Source organism: Paroedura picta, chromosome 1 (assembly GCF_049243985.1).
Source record: "Paroedura picta isolate Pp20150507F chromosome 1, Ppicta_v3.0, whole genome shotgun sequence".
In the NCBI taxonomy this organism is placed as follows: Eukaryota; Metazoa; Chordata; class Lepidosauria; order Squamata; family Gekkonidae; genus Paroedura; species Paroedura picta.
Window position 1 is genome coordinate 68,755,478 of NC_135369.1, and position 15,605 is coordinate 68,771,082.

General features: G+C 44.8%; 1 long non-coding RNA gene across 2 annotated transcripts; it reads right to left on the bottom strand.

Moving 5' to 3' along the window:
- Positions 1-246: 246 nt before the first annotated feature.
- Positions 247-9,782, bottom strand: LOC143838385 (uncharacterized). Of its 2 annotated transcripts, none has more exons than XR_013231381.1 (3): positions 9,654-9,782; positions 6,771-6,836; positions 247-485 (listed from the first exon to the last, which is right to left on the bottom strand). It is a non-coding gene; the product is annotated as an uncharacterized LOC143838385 (long non-coding RNA). The 2 variants fall into 2 exon arrangements; XR_013231387.1 differs by having other exon boundaries at positions 6,767-6,836.
- Positions 9,783-15,605: the final 5,823 nt, after the last annotated feature.

Genomic DNA, 15,605 nt, shown 5'->3' on the forward strand with positions numbered 1-15,605 from the left:
GCTGGCTTTGTGTTGCCACCATAGAAATGCCTAATTGCAGCAGAGAACACATGCCACTCTTGAAGGCAACATATCAGTACTGAAATGCCTTTGTTCAGCTGGCAGGCCTATCATTTATCAAAATAACTATTATTTTCACAATCCCCTCCCCTTCCAAGCTTTTATTAAATCTATGAGTGATTTTCAGCCATTAGTACACAGATAGAGGCTTTATTCAACAGGAAAGCATTATTGCCAGGATGTCTGCATGCCTGGCTTTGTCCCTGTCAGTAGTAATGTCAGAAGAGTGGATTCCAAGGGACACAGCCCTTCCAGTTTGATGGATGCCTTGTGCTGCCAAGTGAGGTTGTAACTCATGCCCAGATGAGTCCACTGTCACTGGTTTCTGCCCAGAACATCTGTCTTTTTTTCTGGGTGATTTTTTTTTAATTTGTAGGGTTTTGCTTTCCCTGTTGGCCCAGTTTTCTCATGCTGGAGTGGCAGCCCTATAAGACAAATGCATTCAAGAGAAAAGACTTTTGATTCTGGACGTCCCTGAGCCTCTTGGTTCTCACATTGACCGTTTATGCACTGGGAACTTCACTGCTCCAGGTCTTGTGCAAGGAACACAAATCGGGGGCAGATGAGGCACACTGGGCCAAATGCTCCCCCGTGTGGGTGCAGGAAGAGGTAGGGCAATCTGCCACAACTAAAACTCCAGCCTGCAGCCCAGCATGAAACCTCCAGTGCATAAACGGTCATAACGCTGAATGCAAGGGAAGAAGTTGGTTGGCTACCACCATTCTTGTTCTTGTGGTATTTCTTCATTCCATAAGAGATTGCTGCAGCATTTGGATAACAGGGAAACTGGGGCACTGAAGAACCTCTGAAGCCTATCCTAGTGCTATGGGTGGCATTTTGAATGTGAGAAACCCAGGGTGGCACATTGTCTCTCTTAGGCTTTACCATGTTAGACTGTACATAGCAGAACACAATTTTTTTTAACCCTCCCTGGATGTATGTTAGCCGAGGGTACCCTTCCAATCTTTGCTTTAATCATTAATCTTGTGGGTCTGCTTCTTGAAATAAATTGCCTATTCTACTTTCACAGGGACACCAAAAGCAAACTATTAAATCCATGGACTCAGTAAGACACAGACATTCAGCCCCAACAACCAAGCTACTTCAGAGGAATCAGAAATAATGAACATCATCAATCAGAAGTGGGGAACTTATATACACCTTCATGACTCCTGCCAAGATGTGTGATTGGCCATTAATGGATGCCTGTCATTGGTCCTCTCTGGCTGTGAAGTGAGAACTGGCCAATCCCTAACAAGGGTTTGGATCTCAGGCTCAGCTCCCAAACTCCTGGTCTTTGAATGTCCACAGACACAACACAAACTGCTCATTTACTTATGAAATTCAGTGGCAAAATGAGAAGAAATCTCCAGGTCATAACTATTACCTTTCACAACAGCTGAGTCTCATCTTGGCCCTTACTACACTTTCAGTAGTAGCTTTGTGCTAGCTTTGCAATGATTTACAGCATTTTGAATCAACACAAATAAAAGTCCTATTCACAAATTACACTTCATGTACACATGATCCATGTACAGTGTTAGGATGGTAAGTCTGAGTGGGAGCAATATATAAATCAAAGTATAACTAAAGTGCCCATTCCGGGCAGAACATGGGATCTCCCAGAATTACAGCTCATATCCAGATTACATAGATCAGTTTCCCTGGAGAAAATGGATATTTTGGAAGATAAACTCTATAGCAGGGGTAGTCAACCTGTGGTCCTCCAGATGTTAATGGACTACAATTCCCATGAGCCCTTGCCAGCAAATGCTGGCAGGGGCTCATGGTAATTGTAGTCCATGGGCATCTGGAGGACCACAGGTTGACTACCCCTGCTCTATAGCATTGTACTCCTCTGAAGTTCCTGACCTTCCCAGGCTCCATCCTCAAATATCCAGGACTTTCCCAACTGGGATCTGGCCACCCTACCTCCCCATCCCACTCTGGTGGCCAGGAGAGAGCTGGCTACTCTACACAATGTAAATGTATTGTACACATGTATATGTGTGTATATATATGATCAGCTGGCATTCAATTAGCATAAGTATATGTTAATATGAAAATATATATATCTTCATTTTCATCATATGTACAGCTGATCATGTGATTGAATCTCCACTTGTATCCAGGTTCTGATCCCTAGATTCATTTGGAATGTTGGCTCTTATATACAGATCTATGCCTATACATGGAAGTTGTATGTGGATTCAATGTAACTTATGAACAGGGCTAGACTAGTTACATTTGTAACCAGTTTGCCTTAATCACTCCTGTGGTTTCCTGCCTGGGGTCCCTTTCCCCTGGCCAAGCCCTGCTCCTTTCCAGCCCTCCCAGGGCCACGAAGGCCGGCCGAAGCCTCCCGGTCCCTACCCTAGTCCTGGGAAGCCAGGCCTGGCTGCCGGGGAAGGCCTGTGCCTTGGGAGGGGGCTTCCCCGGTGGGTGGGAGCATGATTGCCATCTCTCAGAGCCGGCGATCATGCTCCCGCCCGCCAAGGAAGGCCTGTGGCCTGGGAGGTGGGGGAAAATGGCCTTCCCAGGCAGGCAGGAGTGCTCCTGCCCACCTGGGAAGGCCTCTAGCCTACCGTTTTGGGGGGGGGCTTCCCAGCCACCCTGCCAATACTGTCAGGGCCACTGGGAAAGGCTAGCGCCCACTGTATTTTTTCTACAGCGGGCTTAATTTCAAATAATGAGATATTAGGGAATAGTCAACAAAATGTCAGCTTAGTGTATATAGGTTTGCCAACTAGCCTCAAGAAAAATGTTCTGTCCTTTTCATAGAGGATAATGGGATGTTAATCACCAGGTGGTATTATTTCCCTCTATGCCATGAAAAGTTTCACTTGTCCCTTTCAAGACATTTTAATTTGCTGAAAGTGTGGGACATTTTCCTCCAGTCCTGTGGACAACCCTACATAGAGTGGAGAAACGGGGTAGAGATAACTCTTTTTCCTTTCCCGCAATAGTAGAACTTATAGCCATCCAATGAAGTTGATAAGTAGAATTTAGGAAAAATAAAAGGAAATAATTCTTCACATAAAGATAGGGTAGCCAACAGGCCTGGCGAAAAATATCCAGTCCCTTTTGTCAAGACTTAACTTGTAGAAATGGACAGGGAACTTTTCATGGCATGCAGGTTAATAGCATCACATGGTAGATTACATCTTCTGAATGCTCAATTAAAGAAAAAAATGTTTTCCTCAAGCTAGTTGGTACCCCTACTCAAAGAATAGTTAGCTGATGGAAGCCACAGGTTACAACAGTAACCATTAGTTAGCTTTCCTCAAAAGGATATTCAATTCAGTGGTTATCTTTATACAGCCCTGTGGCGCGGCGTGCTGCAGACTGAATAAAAGAGTAAGGGCTGTCTGGGAGGAGTTAGGGCGGGCCCTGTCTGGGATAAAAACTTGGAGGGGCCAATCAGGAGCCGCGAAGCGCGGCTCCCCATTGGCTGCTTCACCCTGCCATGGAATCAGCGCATAGACTGGACTGCAAGCCAATGCGGTAAGTCCTCTGGGGGGCCGCGCCGCCTTCTCCCGGCCACTGGAGCGGCCTTGCCACCTCGCAGACACCGCGAGGCCGCTCCAGTGACCGGGAGAACACTACAGAGAGCCACCAGTGGGGAGTGGTCCATGCCGCCTACTTTCGTCTGCTGGCAGCGTGCGGGGGGCCGCAGCTGGCCTTCTCTGGCCCCCGGGAGCGGTGAGGCCACTCCTGGGGGCGAGAGAACACAATTTGGGACTTCGGGGAGGGTGGTGAGGTGGCAGCCGGGCTTCTCTTGCCCCCGGGAGCGGCCTCGCTGCGGTGAGGCCGCTCCCGGGGCCGAGAGAAGACCGGCTCCTAGTGCCCATTTTATTAAAAAATAAAATGGGCTTTATTTCTAGTTAGTCATATGATGATTAAATGGAAATCCATGTTCAATGGCAGAATCTTTGTGTGTGGAGAACAATAGGAGAAGGGCTTGACATTCATCTCTTGCTTGTAGATACACACAGATACACACAGCCATGTATTTTTTTCTAGATTTTTCTCCAAAATTGGGGAATGTCCCAAATATGTAAACAAATCTCCTTAGCCTCTACGTGATTCTGACATGCAGACTGAGCTATCTGCAGATGGGATCCATGGGTGTCTAATAGTATAGAGATATGTCATGATTCGCAATATGGTCAGGCAGATTTTACCATAGGTCACATCCTTCTGCTTTCTCAACTTGCTGTGCAACACATGAATTGGCCCAATATCTGGATATCTAGAATTTCATTTCCCAGATAGATGCAGTGAGCTAAATTGCTCCCAGCAAGCTTTATTTTTTTCCCTTTTTGCATTCTGCTCTCTCGCACAAACATTTTCCAACTTGGAGAGAAAGCCTTGGTCCCTAATGTGAAAAGTTGCAGCTAGCCAAATGGCTCTTCTCTGATAAAAGGGCTCAACTGAAACTGAGCCAGCAATGAATCATAGCTTGACAGAGAGCTATCAGCAGCACAATGGCTCCAAACAGAAAGAGGCATACAAACCACAGTCTGCAAATCACTGCAGAATCCCTTCTGTCCAAAGGACCATTTGTTTTCTTACCTTCTTCTCCCATTTTTCTGAGCTAGAGATGGGGGGGGGGGGAGGTGACCAAGTGTTAATCAGTTCTCTAAGAGGATGGAGCCCTTTATCTGTGATGCAGGAGATTATTTAGTCCTATTACAGTCCTCACCCAAACAAAGATTAATGTTGCTACATGGAGGATGGCACCTAGCTCTTATCTACCTACTAACAACATTTTGCCTATTCCTGTTCAGCTCTCTTCAGAGATGCACTGGAATGCACCTTGTAGATTTCTGGTAAATTGACCATGAACACAGGGTTATGGCTCTCTCACCATATGCCAAAACGGAAGAGGTAGGTGGAACATAGCCATACCATTCCCCAGGTAGGATTACTGGCCAGCTCCAGACTAAAGCGATCACTTCCTCTAGAGAAAATGGCAGGATGGTGGTTTCCATAGCAAAACAAAACAGAGGTCCTTCCCTGCCCCAAATCCTGCCCACTCCCAGCTCTGCCCCCAAACTCTCCAGGTATTTCCAAACGCAGAGCAGGCAACCATAGTTTAATGGAAAATATCACTTCTAGTTAGTTACAGCTAAGTAGGCCTCCAGGTATGCATCTTAAGTACACAGAATAAGGGCATAACCAAAGCTAGCCAATAAGATTAAACAGGAATGTGCACAAGACTGAAAACAGCACCAGCAAGCACTGAAACAAGGCAACTTGGGAGCAAACTTACTATTTGTAAAGAGTTGAGTGTGGGTTTCCCAGACCAAACTCATGTCCCCCAAAGCCACACAGCAGATGTGGGGAATGGCTTCTTTTTTAAAATGAGAGCTCAAATGGACTCAGAATGGCACCATGAGGAGGAAGTTCTTATACCTCCCCTCAAGCCATTTCCCCATCCAAAAACTGCACTGGGAGGGAGTTATTGACTTGTTTTTGCTGCTCTAGGGAATCATAGAATCATAAAATCATAAAGTTGGAAGAAGCCATACAGCAGGGGTAGTCAAACTGCGGCCCTCCAGATATCCATGGACCACAATTCCCAGAAGCCCCTGCCAGCGAATGCAATCATGTTCCCTCTCAAACTCTTCTTCTCCAGGCTGAACATTCCCAAGTCCCACAGCCTTTCTTCATATGGCCCTGGATCATTCTCATCACTGTCCTCTGAATCCTCTCAATTTTGTCAACATCCTTTTTGAAATGAGGCCTCCAGAACTGCACACTGTACTCCAGGTGGGGTCTGACCAGTGCTGTGTACATTGCAGCTATGACATCCTGTGATTTTGATGTGATGCCTCTGTTGATACAGCCCAAGACTGCATTTGCCTTCTTTTCTGCTGCATCATACAGTCTGCTCATATTTAGCTTACAGTCCACAAGTACTGCAAGATCATGTTCACACACACTGCTGCTCAGAAGTGTATCTCCCATCCAGTATGCATGTTTCTCATTTTTGTGACCCAAATGTAGAACTCTGCACTTCATCTTATTGAATTGCATCTTGTTCTCATTTGCCCATATTCTAGCATGTTTAGATCTCATTGAACTCTGTCTCTATCTACTCCTCCCAATTTGGAGTCATCCACAAATTTAATAAGGAGTCCCTCTACCTTCTTGTCCAGATCACTGAAAAATGTTGGAAAGTACCAGACCCAGTACTGAGCCCTGTGGCACTCCAAGGCTCACCTCCCTCCACTCTGATGAAATACCATTGACAACTTCAGAAAATAACTTCAGAAAGTCTTACCCCTCCCCCCCCCCACCAACCCATTCCAAAAAAAATTAGGTTCTTTTTTAAAAGAAGAAGTTGGCTCTTATATGCCACTTTTCTGTACCAGAAGGAGTCTCGAAGCAGCTTACAATCCCTTTCTTTCCCCCACAGCTTATCCATGTAGCACCTGTAGCACGTGCTATGGACCCCTCACCTCTAGGGGCCCTGCACAATGCCTTCCCCCCATGGATCAGGGCCATAGCCTCCTTCCCCCTTTTCTGTCTTTAAGGACACAGAGGGACACCCCTTTCCACTGTGAGGGCCCCCTCTGCCCCCAGTCTGGCTGCTCCCACCACAATTGTACTTTACTAGGGCCCACGAATCCCTAAATTTGTTCTGGTACTACAGGTCCCACAAACTACTCCTGGCTGGAATATAAACTATTTTCCATGCCTGCCTGAGTGTGGTGAGTGAGTGGAGGCATCTTCCACACCAACTCGATAGGCCAGTCCAAAGGATGCACCTATGGAAAAAAACAACCATGATTAGTGATAGCTTTAAGGGAAGCCTAAAGAGAGGGCACTATAAGGAAAAGGTTGCCTTATCCATAACCTGATTCTTAGAAATATCCTCGGAAAAATCTCCATTCAGGATCCTATCTGGAAAGGTATTTACTTCTCCAATTTTTCCCTTCTGTTCTCCCTCTCTGTGGGAGCAATCCTAAGCAGGTCCACAAAGAAGTATGTCCCTCTTATTAAGTAGGGTTTACTTCCAGGAAAGAGCCTCTTGTGGCGCAGAGTGGTAAGGCAGCCGTCTGAAAGCTTTGCCCATGAGGCTGGGAGTTCAATCCCAGCAGCTGGCTCAAGGTTGACTCAGCCTTCCATCCTTCCGAGGTCGGTAAAATGAGTACCCAGCTTGCTGGGGAGTAAATGGTAATGACTGGGGAAGGCACTGGCAAACCACCCTGTATTGAGTCTGCCATGAAAACGCTGGAGGGCGTCACCCCAAGGGTCAGACATGACTCGGTGCTGGCACAGGGGATACCTTTACCTTACTTCCAGGAAAGTGTTCTTACAATGTTAACCTAAATCTACAATTCCTCTTGAGGTTTACACATTTCAAGAGTGTGTGAGCATCTAGAATACTTACAATTCATTGTAGGCGTATAAGTATTTGGTGCTATTTTGCATGTTTGATATTGTTTTGAATTCTAGGGTGTATTTTAAATTTATAATAAAGATTTTAAATTTGTAATACAATTGTACCATATTCTCCTTAAAAGTTTTCCCCCTATTTATCTAGGCACCATGCTCTCTTTCAGGCTTGCCTACAAGCCTTGTTAACATAGTTTTAAAAGATCCCATATTTATATGTGCATGTCATCTTCTCCAGTCAGGTGTAAGACCTAAGGCTGCAATCCCTTTTACAACAGAAGAGTTAGTGGAAGGAATGTATGTTCCTGATGCTTGCTTCCCCAGTATGAATTTAGACCAGATTGGAGAACAGGTCTCCCTTGTGTAGATACATGCCTCATACCCATTCATCTTCCCAACCACCAAAGGGAACAGTTTCCCTCACTCTGTCTGAATCCATTTCCCCATCAATTTGGAGCAGATGGCATTATCTTAAAAATCAGGGGCCTGAAGGCATGCAGTGTTTATTCTCTCCCTCCTCATTCTCCCTTTAGGTCATTCACTTGTCTAAAGAACTTTGAATACAGACACCAGAGTACCAAAAGAGCTGTCAGACAGCATTAATCAGGAGAAATGAAAATGTCATCAGTGACTGGTCCAAACTTAACGAATGCTATCCGTTTCGGCTTTGTGCCACCAAATAATCATACTCTTACAACAGCATCCTGCTTATGTCATTTGTTGAAACTTTTTAACACACAGCAGGAGGAAACCTGTACTTTAACCTTTCTAGTAGTACCTTTCCTCCCACACACATTGAAGCCCACATAGGAAATAATGGGCACGGTATACACAGTAATCTGACCATTAGGAGCTTAATTTTAGAACCTTTTAATAGTATGGGCTGCAGCAAACCACCACCCACAAACACAAATCACATAGGCTTGTGAAGCATAGGAAAGCTGAAACACAGGAGTAAATCAACTTCCTTTCCTGACCATCAGTGAGTTCAGCATCCAAAAACACGTGCATTTAACACTGCTTGTCTGTTTTTCATATGAATGTACCAATAGCAGGTGAGAGGCAGAAAAGCACTTTAAGGGGTAATGATGAACTCAGCTTTAAACTTTTATTCTAGTTCCTTTAAGATTGGTAGCAATAAACAATAAACAATCTGTTTTTTGGGACTGTGAAAAAAGTGAGGTTTTATATATATGTGTATGTGTATGTGTATGTGTATGTGTATGTGTATGTGTATGTGTATGTGTATGTGTATCTATATCTATATCTATCCCCTAGACAAGCACTGGGTCATGTCTGACCCTTGGGGTGATGCCCTCCAGCGTTTTCATGGCAGACTCTATATGGGGTGGTTTGCCAGTGCCTTCCCCAGTCATTATCATTTTACCCCCTGGCAAGCTGGGTACTCATTTTACCGACCTCGCAAGGATGGAAGGCTAAGTCAACCATGAACCGACTGCTGGGATTGAACTCCCAGCCTCATGGGCAGAGCTTCAGACTGCATGTCTGCTGCCTTACCACTCTGCGCCACAAGAGTCTCTCTCTCTCCTACATATATATAGGAAGAGGGTTGGAAAATTCCTGGAGATTTGGGGGTGGATCTTGGGGAGGGTGAAGTGACGGAACAGACTTCAGCATGATTTAATGCCACACAGCCCACCCACCAGAGCAGCCAGTCCCTCCAGGGGAACTGATCTGTGTAGTCTGGAGATCCATTATAATTCTGCAAGAACTCCAGGCCCCACCTGGAAGTTGTTGACTGTAGTTGGAAGAGTTGCACAATTCCAGTGCTTGGGAAATGGCATTTAAAAGAAACAGACCCAAATATACCAATGCAAAATTTTGTAAGGAAAGATTGCAGATCAAAACTTTTCCCAGGAACTTGTAAGAGGAAAGGTATGGAGACAGCTATCAGTCCCTTTGGTCACAGACAGGACAATGGGATTAGTTTCATCCAATTCCTTGACCTTTGACTTTCAGCAATCCCTCACTGGCTACAGAGAATGCTGCCCTTCCATTCCTCTGCTTTTTATCTGTATCTTCCTTGCCACTCCCACTTCTTCCCTCCTGTATCACACTTGCAAGTAGTCTTTTACTTTCCTGCAGGCCTTCGCTCCTAAGCAGTTTATGATTTATGATGATGAGGCCCATCAGTTGTTAGTCTTAAAGTTGTCCATGTTTCTTACTTGATTCTGTGTCTCCTGCTCACCCCAAGTCTTTGGGCTTGGACAAGGTAGGAATGTAACTTGACCTCCCTCAAATCCATAGAGCCAGTTTAAAAATGCAGAGATTTACATGGTTCCTTCCCTAAGAAGACTGTGTGTTCTTAGACATGTGCACACGGGTAGAGTTGCCAGGCACTGCCTGGTAACTGATGGGTGGGGATGTGATGCTGGCTACATTGTTATTTCTTGTTAATAATTGAAGTGACATAGGTAGTTCTAGGAATCACTGGAATCTGGTGATTCCTAGAGCTACCTGTATGTCACCATAGAGTTTTCAGAACTACTCTGTGAGACATCTGTTTTTTTCTTTATCACAATGCTCCAGCTAGAGTCACAGGGGCACTATTTTTCTCCTTTAGGCAACATTAGAGTTGTGGGAGTGTGGGATATGACCTGCCCCAACTGGGAGGTTGACAGCTCAAGGATATGGCTTATCATTTGCCTAAGCAAATCTGGTCAAAATTGACTTATCAAAGAAAAAGATAACTTGGGTTTTTCCAATGCAGACAAGATAGCCTCCCATAGACAGAGGTAGTAAACACATACACACATCCCATAAACAGAGCATAAATTGTGGCCTTCATATTTACAAGGAACCAACTGCAAGACCAAGGACTATTGGCAAGATGTCAACCATGAAGGCAATTTGAATAATGAATAAATTAAGAAAAATGATTACTTCCAAGGACATCTTATAGCTGGAAAATAACATGACAATCATCTGATAATATGTTGTCAAATGGATTTGCATTGTACAATCAAGCCCAAATCAGAGTCCAGCATATAAAAGACAATATTAATAATTATTCACTAAAATCCTGGGTGCACCATACAATATACATATATAAAACCTATAAATGGTTGACACATAATTTCCCTTCTTACAGACCGTGAAGTAATTATTGCATTAAAATCAATGTATATATGGATGAAAACACAGTTTAAACCCCACATGTATCTGGGTACTATTCCCTGGTTGTATTTCAGTGAAATCATGTTGGCTGTTTCTTACATACAGCCCAAAATGACATTTGCCTTTTTTACCGCTGCAACACAGTGCCTACTCATGTTTAACTTACAATCCACAAGTACCCCAAAGTCTCGTTCACACACAGTGTTACCTAGAAGCGTATCCCCCATCCAGTAGGTATGCTTTTCATTTTTCTGACCCAGATGCAGAACTTTTTACTTATCTTTATTAAATTGCGTCTTGTTCTCATTTGCCTATTTTTCTATTGTGTTCAGATCTCGTTGAACTCTGTCTCTATCTTCTGGAGTATTTGCCAGTCCTCCCAATTTGGTGTCATCTGCAAACTTGATGAGTAGTCCCTCCACCCCCTCATCTAGATCATTAATAAATATGTTAAAAAGTACCGGACCGAGCAACGAGCCCTGAGGTACCCCGCTACTCACCTCCCTCCAGTCTGATGAAACACCATTGACAACAACTCTTTGAGTGTGGTTCTCTAACCAATTCCCTATCCAGCTAACTATCTAGATTGCAGTCCTTCAATTTATCCATCAGAACATCATGGGGAACCTTATCAAAAGCTTTACTAAAATCCAAGTAAACAACATCAACTGACTTTCCACGATCCAGCAAACCTGTTACTTGGTCAAAAAAAGAAAACAGGTTGGTCTGACAGGACCTGTTGGAGACAAATCCATGCTGACGTCCTTGAATCACCAAATTATCCACCAGATGTGTGCAGATCGCTCCCTTTAATATCTGCTCCATTATCTTCCCCACAACAGAGGTAAGACTGACTGGTCTGTAGTTTCCCGGGTCATCCTTCCTCCCTTTTTTGAAGATTGGAATAACGTTTGCTCTTCCTTCTAATTGCCCATGCTTCGGGCGTTAGTATAAAGGCCTCTGAATCCTTTTACTTTTGGTTCCCTATGAGCTGGCCATCCTGGTTGGGCTGCCCCCAATCGGTCTCCTTCATTACACTCCCTATGTTGAACGCCTCCTTCCCCTTGTGGCTTCAGTTTAAAGCTCTCCTGATGAATCTCCCCAGGTTCCTGCCAAACACATTCTTCCCCAACTTCGATAAGTGCAGTCCATCAGGTGCTAGTAGGCCTTCCTCAAGAAAGCCTATGCCATGGTCCCAGAAACCAAATCTCTTCTGCCAGCACCAACTACACAGCCACTGATTCACCTCCATTATCTTCCTCTCCTGACGCATTCCTCTTCCCTTGACAGGCAAGATTGAAGAGAATACCACTTGTGTCCCCATTTGCTTGAACTTCCTCCCTAGATCTTGATAGTCTGTTTTAATAGGAGCGATGGTATTCACAGACATGTCATTTGTTCCCACATGGACCATCACAAATGGGTAGCAATCCGTAGATTTGAGGAGTTTGGGCAGCCGTTTTGAAATGTCTTTCATTTTTGCCCCTGGCAAGCAACACACCTCTCGGGTTAGGGGGTTGGGCCCAGCCACATGGCGATCCATTCCTCTTAGCAGGGAGTCTCCAATTACCAGTACTCTCCTTTTTTTCCTCCTCAACACCATTTCCTTCTATCCCTGTGGACTCTTCAGTTTGTCTTAGACTTTGTTTTGGGACCTCTTCCCTTGTTGACACTTGCACCTCCTCTGCAAGGGCCTGAAATCTATTCTGGAGATCCAAAGGCCCCGAGAACTGTCTCGCTCTATGCCATTGAGTCTTTTTCCTAACTGTCTGCAGAGGCTCCGTATGAGGTCAATCCCCTTATCCTCTTCAGGACTGGTTGCATCCTCTTAATTCCGAGTTGCACAGCTCCAGTCTATGAACTCCTCCCCTTTCTTAATTTGGGTCAGAGTAATAGTCCTCTCTTCCAACCCCTAATCCTTTCCTCCAAAAGTCTTACCAGTTTACACTTGGGGCAGATGTAGTCCATTTTGTCTTCAGGGAGGAAAGCAATCATGTCACACTCACTGCAGATGATGGGATGAGTGTCCTGGAGGTCCATTGTAACTTCTAGGCAGTGCAACTACTAGGGAAATATAATCTACTGATTCTAATTGCTAGGCCAAGAACCCCAGGCTAAGAGCTGCAGGCCAAGAGCCCTTTGTCTCTCGTGCCTCTGGCGAGAAGCAGCCCTTTTTAATTCTCCCAGCAATCACCCAGCAATCACCTCACTCAGCACCACAATAGCCTCACCTGGTCAGCAGTAGCACACCCCAGCAGCTCTCTCCACGTGCTCTCCATTGTCTGAGCTCAATCAATTTACTTTCCAATTCTGAAAAAAGTAACAAAGACTGCAGCAACTAGCAAACCATGCTCAAAATCATACAACAAAGATAACATACTGGAGCAGCTTGTATATCAAAGATTATAACAAAGCTTTTCATTATGTAGATAAAAAGTTATGGTTAATTTTAAAGGAAATGGGTATGTCAAGGCAACTGATTGTTTTGATGTACAACCTGTACTCTGGCCAAGATGTCACAGTTAAAATGTTAAAAAAAGAATGGTTTCCAATTTGCAAAGATCCAACAAGTGTCTACTTTATCTCCCTATCTCTTCAATCTGTATGTGGAATATCTCATAAAGCCAATTGAATTAGATTTAGATGAAGGGGAGTGAAAACTGGGGGAAGGAACATTAACAATTTGAGGTACAGAACATACCACATTACTGGCAGAAAATAATGAAGGTTAGAAACCATTGATTAACGTTGAAAGCAAAAAGAGCTAAAGCAGGATTACAGCTGAATATCAAGAAGACAAAAGTAACTGCTAGGAATTTACACAACTTTAAGGTAAATGACGAAGAAACTGAAATTGTTCAAGAATTTCTATTCCTTGGCTCCATCATCAACCAAAAGCATTATTGCACCAAAGAAATCAGAAGGAGATTGAGCAGCCATGGAGGAGCTAGAAAGGTTTCTTAAGTGTACAAATATGTCACTGGTGACCAAGATCAAGTTAGTTCATGCTGTAGTCTTTCTCATTTGTAGTTATGTGTGTGAGAGTTGGGCAAGGAAGAAAGCTGACAGGAAGAAATTTGATTCTTTTGAAATATGGTATTGGAAGAGAGTTTTATGGATACTGCAGACTGCTGAAAAGACACATACATGGGATTTAGATCAAATCAAGCCTGACCTCTCCCTAGAAACTAAAATGACAATACTGAGGCTATCGTACTTTGGTCACATTATGAGAAGATAAGAGTTACTTGAAAAGAAAATTATTCTAGAAAAAATTGAAGGCAGCAGGAAAAAAAGGAAAACCCAACATGAGGTAGATTGACTCAATCAAGGGTCTTTTATGCACTGGTGTTTTCCTTCAGTTTCACTGTGCAGTCCCATCAGGTGTATTTTATCCTTCTGCATGCGACCTCACTTTCACTTTGCAGGTGCACTGGGCTTTCTTTTTCTTTCTGCATGGATTTTGCTACATTCAGTGCTCATTTCATTTTCTGTTCACTGTTTCTCCAGATTATTTTAACAGTGCTATTGCTGCAGGCTCCTGTTGATCTTTATTCCCAAAGTGAAAGTAATTCAAAAGTATGATGATTCCATTGTATTTTCTCTCCCAATCCCTTTTTCTGCTACTCAGACATTTTAAATTAAAATTGAATTAAGCTATTTCCCATTTTGATAAATAAGGGACCCCCCCCCATCCCAGCAGTTCCCCTTCCAACCAGACTGCACCAGTGAGCTGCTCTTCAGACTGCTGCGTCCTCTGCCGGGAAGCAGCTCCCTTCTCAGCTCACCAACTGCCATCTGCTCTGAGTTCTGTTTCTCACTTTGCAACTCAACTGGCCCTTCCTGCCAGGCTGTACTTCTGAGCTGTCCCTGCACTGGCTCCTAGTCTGCTGGGAAGTAGCTCCCTTCTCAAATTGTATCCACTGTTGCTTTGAGTCTCAATCTGCCCTTCCAGCTGAGCTGCACTACTTAAATGCTCCTCAGGCCACCTCTTCCTTTTCTGGGAAGCAGAACTCTTCTTGGCTTGCCTCGGTCCCCACCATCCATTCTATGCTTTGAATCTCAGTTGACCCTTCCAGTTGGCTGTACTACTAAGCTACTCCCCAAGTCACTTCTCCTCTGCTGAGAAGCAGCTCCCTTTTGGGATTCATCTCCCCCATCCATTCTGGGTTCTACTTCCTGCTTTGCATCTCAGCCCACCCTTTCAGCTGGTCTGCACTGCCCAGAAACTCCCTAGACCACTTACTCCTCTGCTGAGAAGCAGCTCCTTCCTTGTCTTGCCTCCTCCCATCCATTCTGAGGTCCATTTACCACTTTGTGTCTGAACTGGCCCTTCTACCTCCTCAGGCCACTTCCTCCTCTGATGGGAAACAGTCCTCTGATGGGAAATCAGATCACCTCCCCTTCTCTGTTCTGGGCTTCACTTCCCACTTTGCAAAGCAGAAAGTGGAGCCAGCATTGATTGGAGGGAAGTGAGCCAAGAAGGGAGCTGTTCCCCAGACAGGGTAAGTGGTGGCCTGAGGGGCACCTTGGCAGTGCAGCCCAGCTGGAATGGCTGGTTGAGCTTGCCCCCCTCTCTATACAGGGTTCTGCTTGCCACTTTGCATCACAACTGATCCTTCTAGTTGGGCTGAACCCCCAAACTGCTCCCTAGGCTACCACGTGGGAAGCAGCTCCTTTATTGGTTCACCTACCCCCCTCCCCCCCCACACACAAAACCCATTCTAGGCTCTGCTTTGCTTTGCAAAACAGGAAATGGAGCTTGGAAGTAATGGGGAGGGAGGTGAGCCAAGAAAGGAGCTGTTTCCCAGCAGGGGAAGGGGCAGCCACAGTAGGAGCTCAGCAACCCAGCTGTCCTTCATGCTGTGATATACCATTTCCCTGTGTACATTCTAGAGTATAAAGCTTTTAAGAACTCAGACTGTGCCCAAAGATCCTCACCTGTGTGTTTGGCTATTTCATCCATGCATAGTCTGCCTTCTCATGGCTAGGCTGGGTGG